The sequence below is a fragment of the Chlorocebus sabaeus genome, chromosome 19, assembly GCF_047675955.1.
Source record: "Chlorocebus sabaeus isolate Y175 chromosome 19, mChlSab1.0.hap1, whole genome shotgun sequence".
Classification (NCBI taxonomy): domain Eukaryota; kingdom Metazoa; phylum Chordata; class Mammalia; order Primates; family Cercopithecidae; genus Chlorocebus; species Chlorocebus sabaeus.
Window position 1 is genome coordinate 6,137,384 of NC_132922.1, and position 12,377 is coordinate 6,149,760.

A 12,377-nucleotide genomic window follows, 5' to 3' on the forward strand; every position below is an offset into this window, starting at 1 on the left:
ACCTAAGCTGTTTATTCCAATCTGCACCTTGCAACGAGAGAACTGAAACTCAGAGAGCTTAGGCAGTTTTCTTGTGGCAGATGGCCCTGACTCTGGGATCCCTAACCTTTCCCCTCTCACTGGCTCCTGAAGGCTCCTCCTGCTTGGCCACCAGAAGCTGAGGGTCCGAGGGTCTGCGGTCAACCCTCTGGGTAGCAGCAGCCCCAGGGCTGCTCTCCGAGACTGAGTGTTTCTGAAGTCATCGAGAAATATGCAAATATGCTCACCAGACTTCCAAGCCCCTGTACCACCACGTGCTCCCCAGCAAGATCCAATTTTAAGACATAAGAAAAAAGAGAGATGTGGTTAAAATAAAAAACGAGGGCTGTCTTGTCACCAAGAAGCCACCTCTTTGTTCAGCTAAACCATGTCTTCACAATGGCCCAAGATTCTGATTCACATTTCTTGCCTCTAATCCAAGAGATGGCTGGTCCTGTTCAGTGCTGGCTCCCTGCAGCCCCCCTGGGCTTCAGGATGAGGGTCTTGAAGCAGGACGCCCTGACCCTGCTGTTTGAGCCTGTGGGCGACCCACACCGCCCTCTGACCTGGATAGCACCACGTTCACACGGCATCAGTAGCCTGCCCATTTCTGCGTGGCTCTTTCTATCTTGAGAGGCCCTCCTCGCCATCTGCAGGGCCTGGGGAAGGTCTTCGTGAATGAGTGAATGAATGAATGAATGACTGACTCTCCTCCTCTACGGGAGTCTCATGAGAGCTCTGTTCTTCTCACACATGTCCCAAAAGATGGTCTTGTTCACATCCACAAACGTCCACAACTTGGGGTACCCGGAGAGCTCCTGGTGTTCCTCTTTCCTTGTCACCCGCCCTTCCTGGTGTCTGCACCCCTGACTTGCTGGGCGTGAGCAGGAAAGCTGGCACCACACCACACTGCCTGCCTCTGCCAGGCGGTTCTGCGTTACCATCCCCAGGCCTTTTAAACCATCCATTAGGAACAAAAAACCCATTAGCTCACAAATGTGTCTGCACAGGCTGCTTTCCCTGCTGATGAAGAATTAAGTCCATGCAAGTGTCCCCACTGCCACCCAGTTAAAACAGCCAAGACACAGAAGTGCCAGCCATGCCCATGGCCGATCCACCCACACCATGGTGTGCTTGTGATGTGGGGCACCACACTTCTTTGGACCTCCCTGGCTGCCTCTGTGGGATGGGTGAAGGTAATGTGATGATCCCAGTTTTCAGGTGAGTAACCCAAGGCCCAGAGAAGCAAAGTGACTTGTCCAGGGCCACACAGCCAGCCAGTGCTGGAGCTGGGATCCTGACCCAGGCCTGTCGGACTTCACAGCAATCCCCGCCCCACAATTTAAACAAAGGGCTCAGAATCCCAGACTGTTTGGCAGGAAAGGCCCCTGGGGAGGCCATAACCTCCTCTGACTGCTAGGGACTTGGGCTCCAAGAGGGGAGTGGCTTGCCCAGGGACACAGCAAAGTTGTGGACCCCAGGGTGGGCCCTTCTTGGCCTCTTCGATGCCTGCCAGCCAGAGGGAGGTAGATGACTTTGTCTCCCTCATCTGACGTTACCACCTAGCGCTGCTCACACCTGAATGTGCATCAGAATGACCATGAGGGACTTACAAAATGCAGATTCCTGGTGCCCCCTTACCAGGTCAGGACGGGGACCAAGGAATTGGCATTTTATCAAGCACTGCCATCAAGGAGGATAATCTGGGGTCCGGGACCTCACTTGGAGAGTCCCAGCTTACCCCCAGGATTCTGGAGGCTGGCCCAGTGCAGAAAGCCTGAGAGGCCACAGGGAGGCGCCCTCCCACCTGCAGATCAATCCAGGGAATGGGACCACCCACCCTCCCACCAAGAGCATCACTAATCACCTTGCAGCCAGGCCACCCCACACGGTCCTCATGGCCTCTGTCCACACATGTCACTCCCACCCATGCCACTGGTAGGGAAGTGGAGGAAGCTTGGAGGAAGTGACCCAGTCGCTAGGACCACATCCTGTGACCTTTGGACCCGGGACCCTCCCCCAATCTTCTACCTTGGCTCTAGTGGAAAAAAAATCTTAGAAAGCGTCAGGCTCTGCTTATGGGAACAGGGTCTAGAAATCCACCTGATTAGGTCTGAGGCGCAGACCCGTGGCCAGGCAGACCTGGCCAGTGTCCCCACCTGCCAAGGGATGGTGAGGATGTCTCCCCAGGCTCTGACCTTACAGACCGCTAAGCGCTCCAGCCCTGGAGCCTCTGCCCTGGGGTCTGCCGGCTGCCTCCACCTGCCCCCACCCACTCTGCAGGGCCAGCTAACAGCCAGGAAGCGGATGGAGGCACAGGCCAGGGGCCAGAGGGTTGGGGGCCACAGGCTGAGCCAGGACAGGGCTCTGAAAGGAAGGGTCCCCCATCCTCGACCATCTTTGTTTGCTCTATTAAGGGGGGCAATAGCGAGGGAGGCGCGAGCTGCCATGGGGAGGGAGCGGCGTCGGGGAAGGAGATGGGGACACGGGGCGGCTGGACGGAGACCCACCCACAGAGACGCGGACAAACTCACAGATAGAGGGAAGGGGGCGGGGCGGGGGGCGCGCGAGAGAGGCTGGGAGAGAACGAGCTCGGGAGGTCCCGGGAGACTGGGGTGGGAGAGGCTGAACCTCCATCCAAGGGGGCCGCCCCTGCCCCGCAGATTCCGCCCGACCCCAACCCCACCCCAGGGCCCCGCAGTCGGAGTCGCGCGCGCGCACCTACGCGCGCACACACAAGCACACACACGCGCGCACACACATGCGCGCGCCGCTTCGCCGACACCGCCCCGGGGCCCCCCCTTCCGCAGGGGCGCGCATCTCGCCCCCCAACCCCAGCCACCCGGTCCCCTCTCTGGCCGGGCCTCCGGACCCGTCGCCGCCGCTCACCTCGGTCCCCGCGCCGCCGCCGCCGCCGCCACCGCGCAGAGCCGGAGCCGGAGCCCGGAGCCCGGAGCCCGGAGCCCGGGGCCGGGGGAGGGGGCCGCAGAGGCCCCGCCCCGCCCCGCTCCGCCGCGTCCCGCCCCTCGGGCCCACGCGGGGGCGCCCGCAGCCGCCGCAGCCCCCAGGGACTCGGGGCGCTGCAGGAGAGACTCGCCCAAGTGCGGAAAGCTGTCCGCGGGCACGCCCACTCGGGTGCGCCCGAACTGGGGGCTGGCGCTTGGGCCCCCTCCCGGCCTCCGCCCCTGAGCACTGCGCAGGCTGTGGGCGGCGCCCGCCGGGGCAGGGGGCGTCCCGGGTCACCCGGCGGCCCGGATCGGCCCGTGACGCCCTCACCCTACCCCTCTGCGGGCCGCAGACGTCCAGAGAGCGCCCCCTCCCCAAGTCCGGGTCAGAGTGGGGCGCCAGAAGCCGGGAGGACGAATCAGACGGTCAGACTCAGTCCCTGTCCCGGGGATCGGGGTCCAGCTGCGGGCGGAGCGGGGAGGGAGGGGAAGACGAACGGGCCTGGCACCAAAAACAGCCCAGGGCTGTGGTTCTCAAAGTGTGGCCTCCGTCAGTGCAGAGTCCCTGGCCTCACCCCGGACCTACAGAAGCAAAAGTCGGGGTTGGGCCCACTATTTCAACAAGCCCTCTGGGTGGTTCCAGAGTTCTGTGAAGTTTGAGAAGAACTGCCCTGGTGGAAACATCCAGCACCCCACATCCTGCACCCCACAACCCACATCCCACACCCCAGTGTCTCGAAAAGGGTTTCTTTTCACTCTTCACTTAAACAGCCTCACCCTGTTTAAGTACCTCTCCGTTGATAAGTGGCTGTAGTGGGGGCAGTGGGCCGGGGAGCAGTGGTGTCTGTCCCAGGAATCCCTGGCAGGATTGACAGTGAGTGCCCGGTAGAAGCCAAAAGGTCCTGTACTAGGGGCCAGGCTGTGGGCATTCGGGTGGTGATGGTTATTGTCTTTTGGTGTGGTGATTGTTTTACTATTTTAGAATGCAATTGTGCAAGTATTTGTGTCCATATTCAATTGGAAAGCTTTTTTTTGTTTGTTTTTCCTTCCATCATTGTGCTTGTTTGAAGCTAAGCCACTCGACCCCCAGAAACAGTGTTGACATGAGACAGGTCAGATGGCCAGCCTTCCTGGTGACCAGATTCCAGGACAGCAAGCAGCCCGGCCAGACCCCAGGTGCTCTATTTGGAATCTACAGGGCCCTGGGAGTGAGCAGCTATGCCTGGACAGCAGGATGGGGCATCCCAGAGGCAGGAGAGGGCATCTGGACAGAGGGGCCTAAAGTGTCTGGGTGGCATCTAGACTGGGCAGACAGTGCCTGGATCGAGTACTGGGGTAGGGCTGGAAACAGGGCCCTGGAGGTGCCAGAAGGAGGTGGACCTGTTCTGAGCCCTGTGCTGCCAAGAGGGATGTCCTGGCCTTGGAGGGACCTTTGAGGTCATCTAATCCAGCCTCTTGGTGTGTGACCACTAGGACCTCCCCTACTTCTAGTTAAACTAACTAACTTACTTTCTTTCTTTCTTTCTTTCTTTCTTTCTTTCTTTCTTTCTTTCTTTCTTTCTTTCTTTCTTTCTTTCTTTCTCTCTCTCCTTCCTTCCTTCCTTCCTTCCTTCCTTCCTTCCTTCCTTCCTTCCTTCCTTCCTTCCTTCCTTCCTTCCTTCCTTCTCTCTCTCTCTCTCTCTTTCTCTCTTTCTCTCTTTCTCTCTTTCTTTCTTTCTTTCTTCTTTTCTGAGACCGAGTCTTGCTCTGTTACCCAGGCTGGAGTGCACTGGCACCATCTCTGCTTATTGCAACCTCCACCTCCTGGGTTCAAGCGATTCTCCTGCCTCAGCCTCCTGAGTAGCTGGGGTTACAGGTGCCTGCCACCATGCCCGGCTAATTTTTGTATTTTTAGTAGAGACAGGGTTTCACTCTGTTGGCCAGGCTGGTCTTGAACTCCTGACCTCAGGTGATCTGCCTGCCTGGGCCTCCCAAAGTCCTGGGATTACAGGCGTGAGCCACCATACCCGGCCTAAACTTTCTTATTTTGAGATAATTGTAGATTCACATGCAGTTATAAGAAATAATACAGAGATGTCTTGGACCCAGTTTTCTCCACTGGTAAAATCTTGCAAAATTATACTACAATATCACGGCCAGGATATTGGCATAGATGCCATCAAGATACAGAACATTCCATCAGCAAAGGACCCCCCTGTGGACTTTTTATGTGCTCATCTCCCTCCCTCCTACCTCCTGGCAAACACTTACCTGTTCTCCATTTCTGTAATTTTATCATTTCAAGCATGTTATATAAATGTAATCATACAGTATGTTACCTTTTGAGATTGCTTTTTTTCCACTCAGCATAATTCTCTGAAGATTCTTCCAAGTTGCTTTGTGTTTCAGTAGTTTGTTCCTTGCTATTGTGGCGTGGTAAGAGTTCCATAGTATGGGTATATCATAATTTGTTTAGCCATTCACGTGTTGAAGGCTATCTGGGTTGATTCCCAGTTTGAGGCTATTACCAGTAAAGCTGCCATAAACATTGGTGTACAGGTTTTTGTGTGAACATAAGTTTTCGTTTGTCTGGGAAAAGTGCCCAGGAGTGTAATTGCTGGGTCGTATGGGAGTTGCATGTTTAGATTTTTAAGAAATTGCCAAAATGTTTTCCAGAGTGACTGTACCACTTTGCCTTCCCAGCAGCAAAGCTTGAGTGATCCAGTTTCTCCACATCCCTACCAGCATTTCATCTTGCCCCTGTGTTTTATTTTTGCCATGCTGATAGGTGTATAGTGAGATCTCAGGGTTTTAATTTGCCTTCCTCTAACGGCTATTGATGTTAAAGATTAAAAACGATCTTAAGAGCTTATTTACCATCTGTAAATCCCATCAGTGGTAGGTCTGTTCATGTCTTTTGCCCAATTTCTAATTGGATTGGTTTTTAAAAAAATGTTCATTAAATTTTTTTTTTTTTTTAACCCCATGAGCAGTCGACAGAGAAAAAGTTGATTTTTAAGAGTTCTTGGCTGGGCGTGGTGGCTCACACCTGTAATCCCTGCACTTTGGAAGGCCAAGGCGTGGGGATTGCTTGAGCCCAGGAGTTTGAGACCAGCCTGGGCAACATGGAGAAACTGTCTTTACTGAAAATACCAAAAATTAGGCTGGGTGCGGTGGCTCACGCTTATAATCCCAGCACTTTGGGAGACCAAGGCGGGTGGATCACCTGAGGTCAGGAGTTCAAGACCAGCCTGGCCAACATGTGAAACCCTGTCTCTACTACAAATATAAAAATTAGCTGGGTGTGGTGGCACACGCCTGTAGTCCCAGCTACTCTGGCGGCTGAAGTGGGAGAATCACTTGAGCTCAGGAAGTTGAGGTCGCAGTGAGCCAAGTTCACACCACTGCATTCCAGCTTGGGTGACAGAAGTAAGACCCTGTCTCAAAAAAAAAAAAAAAAAAAAAGAGGAGGGTGGAGGATTTGGTTTGCAAATACTTTCAAATACTTTCTCAGTCTGTAGCTTGTCTTTTCATCCTCAATTGTTTATTCTCAAAGCATAAGTTTTTAATATTGATAGAGTCCAGCGTATCAATTTTTCCTTCTATGGAGCAAGCCTGTCTCTCATTTCTTGCCAGAACATGAGGCTGCCCTGGTGGGGGATGGAGCCCGTCTGAGAGGAGGTGGCAGCCCAGCCTGTGGCCCAGACACTTTGCTTATGCCCCCAGCATTTCAGGGCCATCCCCACTTGGCCATGTGGGTGTCGTCTGCTGACCTCTGACCTCTGCAGGGAACAAAAGCAACCTAGATCCTCAGGGTCCTGGACTCGCTGAAGCCTGGTTCTCAAAGGGCAGGGGAAGGGAAGCAGGAGTCTGCACACCTTCCTTGCAGGCATTGTCTCGGTAAACCCTTGCCCTTGAGGCAGGAAATGAGACCAAGGGAGGCCCAGCTTGCCAGGCTTTCCTAGCACACCCGGAATTTGAGGATCCAGTGCCCTGGCACCCTCTGCAATCTCCCAAGGAGAGATTTGAGGTTGCTTATAGTTAGATGTGGAGACACCCCCTCCTTCCTAACTTGGGGTATAAGGTCCATCAGAATAACACCAGCTGTAGCCATATGGTAACACTGATGGTTGCCACACACTTGCTATGTGCCGGGGCGTTGCGGTGCTCCATAAGCATTGCCCCATTTAACTCCTGCAAGAAACTCTGAAGTGGGTGCTCTCCTCATCTTCCTTTGAGAGCTCAAATGTCTGGGGACACAGAGAGGTGAAGTAATTTACTCAAGGCCACACAGCTCATAGGTGGTGGAGGTAAGATTGGAGCCTCCACGGCAGCGCTGCAGAGGTGGAGGGCTAGCCAGGGTGAACACACAGTTTGTCTCCAAATGCAGATGCTGCGAGGAAGAGGGAGCAGGATGGCAGGAGGTCCGGGTTCCCTGGGTGGGCACACGTGGGTCTGCAGGTTTCAGGGATTCACGATAAGGAATATTAAGGGTTAAGATTTCCACCCAACTCCTCAAACCTAGTGGAGCTTTGGGTCGATACCAGTGAGTGCGGCAGACAGGCTGCTTTTACTTCTCACCTTTTCTTAATTTGAAAATCAATTCATTCTTTTTCTCTTGTGTTTTTTCAGAAAGCGTTGATAGCTCCTAAGATGCCGGTCTTCGCCGGTATGAATGTTTTTAAAGGAATATCATGGATTGTGTCCTGGGACTCCCTAGGCATGATCTATGGACTATTGTAAAAGTTGTCAGAATGAAACTAGCATCATTTCTGTTAAAAAAAAAAAAAAACACCCTGACAGATATTGCCGGGTAGGGCCGTAGAGGGAGGGTTCTGGTGCACAAATGCCTGGTAACAAGAGCTATTGCAGGCCGGGCTCGGGGGCTCATGCCTGTAATCCCAGCACTTTGGGAGGCTGAGGCGGGCGGATCACAAGGTCAAGAGTTTGAGACCAGCCTGGCCAACATGGTGAAACCCCCATCTCTACTAAGAATACAAAAATTAGCCAGGCATGGTGGCGGGCGCCTGTAATCCCAGCTACTTGGGAGGCTGAGGCAGGAGAATTGCTTGAACCTGGGAGGCAGAGGTTGCAGTGAGCCGAGATCACATCACTGTACTCCAGCCTGAGCGAAAGAGCAAGACTCCGTCTCAGGGAAAAAAAAGGAAAAAAAAAAACAACTATCGCAAAAGACCCTACAAAAACTTCACCCTTGCACAAAGGCTGTCACAACCTTACACCAAAAATACTTCTGCAAGGACATCTGCCCAGCAACTGCCTGTCCAGCCTGGGACTGGCACCACCCTTGTTATTAATCCTTGTAGCCAAGGATAATTATCTCAAAACAATTACATAATCCTTCTCATTTTTCCTTTAAAAACCTTTGTTTAAGGAATGCTTATACACTGTTGGAGGGAGTATAGATTAGTTCTACCATTGTGGAAAGCAGTGTGGTGATTCCTCAAAGAGCTAAGAGCAGAAGTACCATTCAACCCAGCAGTCCCTTTGGGTACATCCTGGATCTATCCGAATGAATTTAAATCATTCTGCCACAAAACACATGCACATCTATTCATTGCAGCACTATTCACAATAGCAAAAACATGGAGTAACCTAAACGCCCATCAATGATAGACTGGATAAAGAAAATGTGGTGCCAGGTGCGGTGGCTCACACCTGTAATCCCAGCACTTCAGGAGGCTGAGGCAGGCTGAGGTTGGGAGTTCGAGACCAGCCTGACTAACATGGAGAAACCCTGTCTCTACTAAAAATACAAAATTACATGGTGTGTTGGCGCATGCCTGTAATCCCAGCTACTTAGGAGGCTGAGGCAGGAGAATCGCTTGAACCCGGGAGGCGGAGGTTGCAGTGAGCTGAGATTGTGCCATTCACTCCAACCTGGGCAACAAGAGCAAAACTCCATCTCAAAAAAAAAAAAAAAAGAAAATGTGGTATGTATACACCATGGAATACTATGCAGCCATAAAAAAGAACATGTTTCTTTGCAGGAATGTGGATGGAGCTGGAAGGCCATCATCCTTAGCAAACTCATGCAGGAACAGAAAACCAAATACCACATGTTCTCACTCATGAGTGGGAGCAACATGATGGGTATTCGTGGACACAGAGAGGGGAGCAACAGACACTGGGGCCTACTTGAGGGTGGAGGTGGGAGGAGGAAGCCGATCAGAAAAGAACTATTGAGTACGAGGCTTTGTACTTGAGTGACAAAATAATCTGTACAACAAACCCCCATGACACGAACTTACATATATAACAAACCTGCACATGTACCCTTGAACCTAAAATGAAAGTTTGAAACACTAAAAATCTTCGTTTTCCTGGCCTGGTACAGTGGCTCCTGCCTGTAGTCCCAGTGCTTTGGGAGGCCGAGGCAGGAGGATCGCTTGAGGCCAGGAGTTCAAGATCAGCCTGGGAAACAAAAGCAAAATTCCATCTCTGTAAAACAGTTAAAAAATTAGCCAGGCAGCTGGGAGCAGTGGCTCACGTCTATAATCCCAGCAATTTGAGAGGCCAAGGTGTATGGATCACCTGAGGTCAGGAGTTCGAGACCAGCTTGGCCAACGTGGTAAAACCCCGTCTCCACTAAAAAAAAATAAAAATAAAAATAAAACAAAAAAATTAATTGGGCGTGGTGCTGCACGCCTGTAATCCTAGCTGCTTGGGAGGCTGAGGCAGGAGAATCGCTTGAACCTGGGAGGTGAAGGTTGCAGTGAGCCCAGATCATGCCATTGCACTCCAGCCTGGGCAACAAGAGAGAAACTGTCTCAAAAAAAAAAAAAAAAGAAATTAGCCAGGCATAGTGGTGCACGCCTGCCTATATTCCCAGCTACTCTGGAGGCTGAGTTGGGAAGATCATTTGAGTCCAGGAGTTTGAGGCTGCAGTGAGCTATGATCACCCCGTTGCGCTCCAGCCTGGGCAACAGAGTGAGACTCTGTCTTTAAAAAAACGCCTTTGTCTTCCTTTACCTCCCTACATACACATATACCTTACCATGGCATGGGTGTTCCCATTGCAATGCCCTATTTCCTCCAAAATATCATTGTCTTTTAGAGAGCCTATCTCTATATGTTGTTTGGTTTGACTGTCTAAGATGGTCTCCTCCACACTGTGTTCCCTTCCGTGCTTTGTTTCTCTTCCTAGTACTTGGACGTGGCATTCTGTTCTACATTTGATTCGTTCTTTCTCTGAGACAGGATCTCGCTCTGTTACCAAGGCTGGAGTGCAGTGGTGTGATCACAGCTCACTGCAGCCTCAACCTTCCTGGGTTCAGGTGATCCTCCTGCCTCAGCCTCCCATGTAGCTGGGACTAAAGGTGCACGCCACCACTCCTGGCTAATTTTTGTATTTTTTCTAGAGAAGGGGTTTCACCATGTTGGCCAGGCTGGTCTTGAACTCCTGACCTCAGGTGATCCACCCACCTCGGCCTCCCAAAGTGCTGGGATGACAGGCGTGAGCCACCGCGCCCGGCCGGTTATTTCTTTATGATGTAGTTTATTCATGAATTCATGAATTCCCTGAGAAAGGAGAGTTGTCTCTTATCTTCCCCAGAGTATCTCTGGGTGTTTGGAAACAGTGTTTGGCAGGTATTAGAAGGTGCCTAATAGGTATTTGTTGAAAGGATGAGTGAGTAAATGAATAAATGACCCCACGGTGTGTGGTGCTGGCCACGTCATTTGCGGCACCCCCTGCTCCCCAGATTCACTCACTGCCCACTCTTGCTCCCTGAGGCTGACCTTGGTGGACGGCGTCCCCCACCTGGTTGCATTTGACCCATGGAGGCAGTGGCTAGAGATCAGCAGGAAAGAATGAGGCCGCTTCTCCTCTCGCCCTCTGCTGACCCTCGCAGTCCCCGCGGGTTGCATGCTGACCATAGCTCGTGCCCGGATGCTCTGCCAGGCTTTAGCTCCACTGGCTTCCGGGGAAAGCACCATTTCCTTCCCTCCCTTCTGCAACCCCAGGGCTGGTAGCAGCTTCCCTCTTCTGCTGGCTTCCGGCTCTCCCTGACCTGCCCACGCCTCTGTGAACACGAACCACCTGGTCAGCTCTGCCTTCTGCTGGGACCCTGACTGTAACAGATGGATATTATTATTATTATTAAGATGGAGTCTCGCTCTATCACCAGGCTGGAGTGCAGTGGCGTGATCTCGGCTCACTGCAACATCCGCCTCCTGAGTTCAAGGGATTCTCCTGCCTCAGCCTCCCGAGTAGCTGGGACTATGGGCATGCACCACCACGCCCAGCTCAGTTTTGTGTTTGTAGTAGAGACAGGGTTTCACCATGTTGGCCAAGATGGTCTTGATCTCTTGAACTCGTGATCTGCCCACCTCGGCCTCCCAAAGTGCTGGGATTACAGATATGAGCCACCATGCCCAGCCAACAGATAATATATTATTGTTGCCACTCTACAGAATTGGAAACTGAGGCTCAGAGAGGTTATACATCACGCCCAGGGCCACGCAGCAAGTCCCGACAGCCAGGGTTGAACCCAGGCTCCCTGGCTTGGAGCCCATGCTGCTGGCTTTCAGAGGGTTTTGAGCTCTTCTGCCCTGAGGGTCCCAGGACTGGGGTCAACGTGAAGGCACCTCAGGTGACCCAGAAGGCAGCTGAGACCTGGACCCCCTCGAAGGCACGTGAAGGCATGAGCCCATCGGCCTCTTCCTCCTTGTCACCCTGTGAGAGCCGAGTGTGTCTCTGGGGCCTGGCAGGAAACCCCAGCCTGTGTGTGTTTCTGCTACTCAGTCACGTGAGGCTGTGGGAAGCTGCCGGGAGGCTCAGGCGAGGCCCCTGCCCCAGCCACAGTGGCGGCCTGACCTCACATTTCCTTCCCTTCTTCTCTGAGTGAGCAGATGTGGCCAGTGCCCACCAAGTGCCAGGACCGTCCTGACACCCTGAGGGTGACGGGGGGCACTATGGCAATATATCAGAGGGAGAGGGCACAGGTCCTGCAGCTCGAATACTAAGGCCGAGTCCCTTCTTGAGGGACCCCAGACTCCTTGCTCCTGCAATGGGGACCATTGCACTTGCTAATTTCACAAGTTTATCCTTTCATTTATTTGCCTATCCATTGGTGGATGGAGCCATTAAAACATAGTTAATGAGCCTTTGTTTATTGCCTGCACCTAAGAAAAGAGCTTTGTGAATCTAAAGCCCTGTATGAAATGTAGTTCTCGGATGAGGGAGTCTGGGTACCTCCCACCACCGCCCCGTGCAGCCTAGGCCAAGAGGGCCTTTGGTGCCATTGAAGGACTGAGTGAAAACCTGACGTGTCTGAGGGCTCTGTGCACTGGGGGGCGCCCCTAGACCCTACCCTGTACCCTGTAACCATAGTCAGGGAGAGAGCCCCAACAGTGCACAGTGGCTAACCCAGGACCACATCATGTGTTTGACAGAGTAATGGCCCTCTCCTCAAA

At 52.8% G+C, this 12,377-nt stretch overlaps 1 protein-coding gene and 1 long non-coding RNA gene across 3 annotated transcripts in view; one reads left to right on the forward strand and one right to left on the reverse strand.

Moving 5' to 3' along the window:
- Positions 1 to 3,001, reverse strand: part of PRR5 (proline rich 5) — a 77,480-nt gene extending 74,479 nt beyond the window's left edge. Inside the window, exon 1 of one of the 2 annotated variants that reach the window (XM_073006618.1) lies at positions 2,908 to 3,001. The gene's annotated coding sequence lies outside the window, so the exon portion shown is untranslated. The remainder of the gene's footprint in view (positions 1 to 2,907) is intronic. The other variant, XM_073006619.1, reaches the window with a different exon arrangement.
- Positions 3,002 to 3,049: 48 nt separating this feature from the next.
- LOC103223644 (uncharacterized) overlaps positions 3,050 to 12,377 on the forward strand; it is a 34,322-nt gene continuing 24,994 nt past the window's right edge. Inside the window, exon 1 of the long non-coding RNA XR_012089427.1 lies at positions 3,050 to 3,389. This is a non-coding gene — a long non-coding RNA (uncharacterized lncRNA). The remainder of the gene's footprint in view (positions 3,390 to 12,377) is intronic.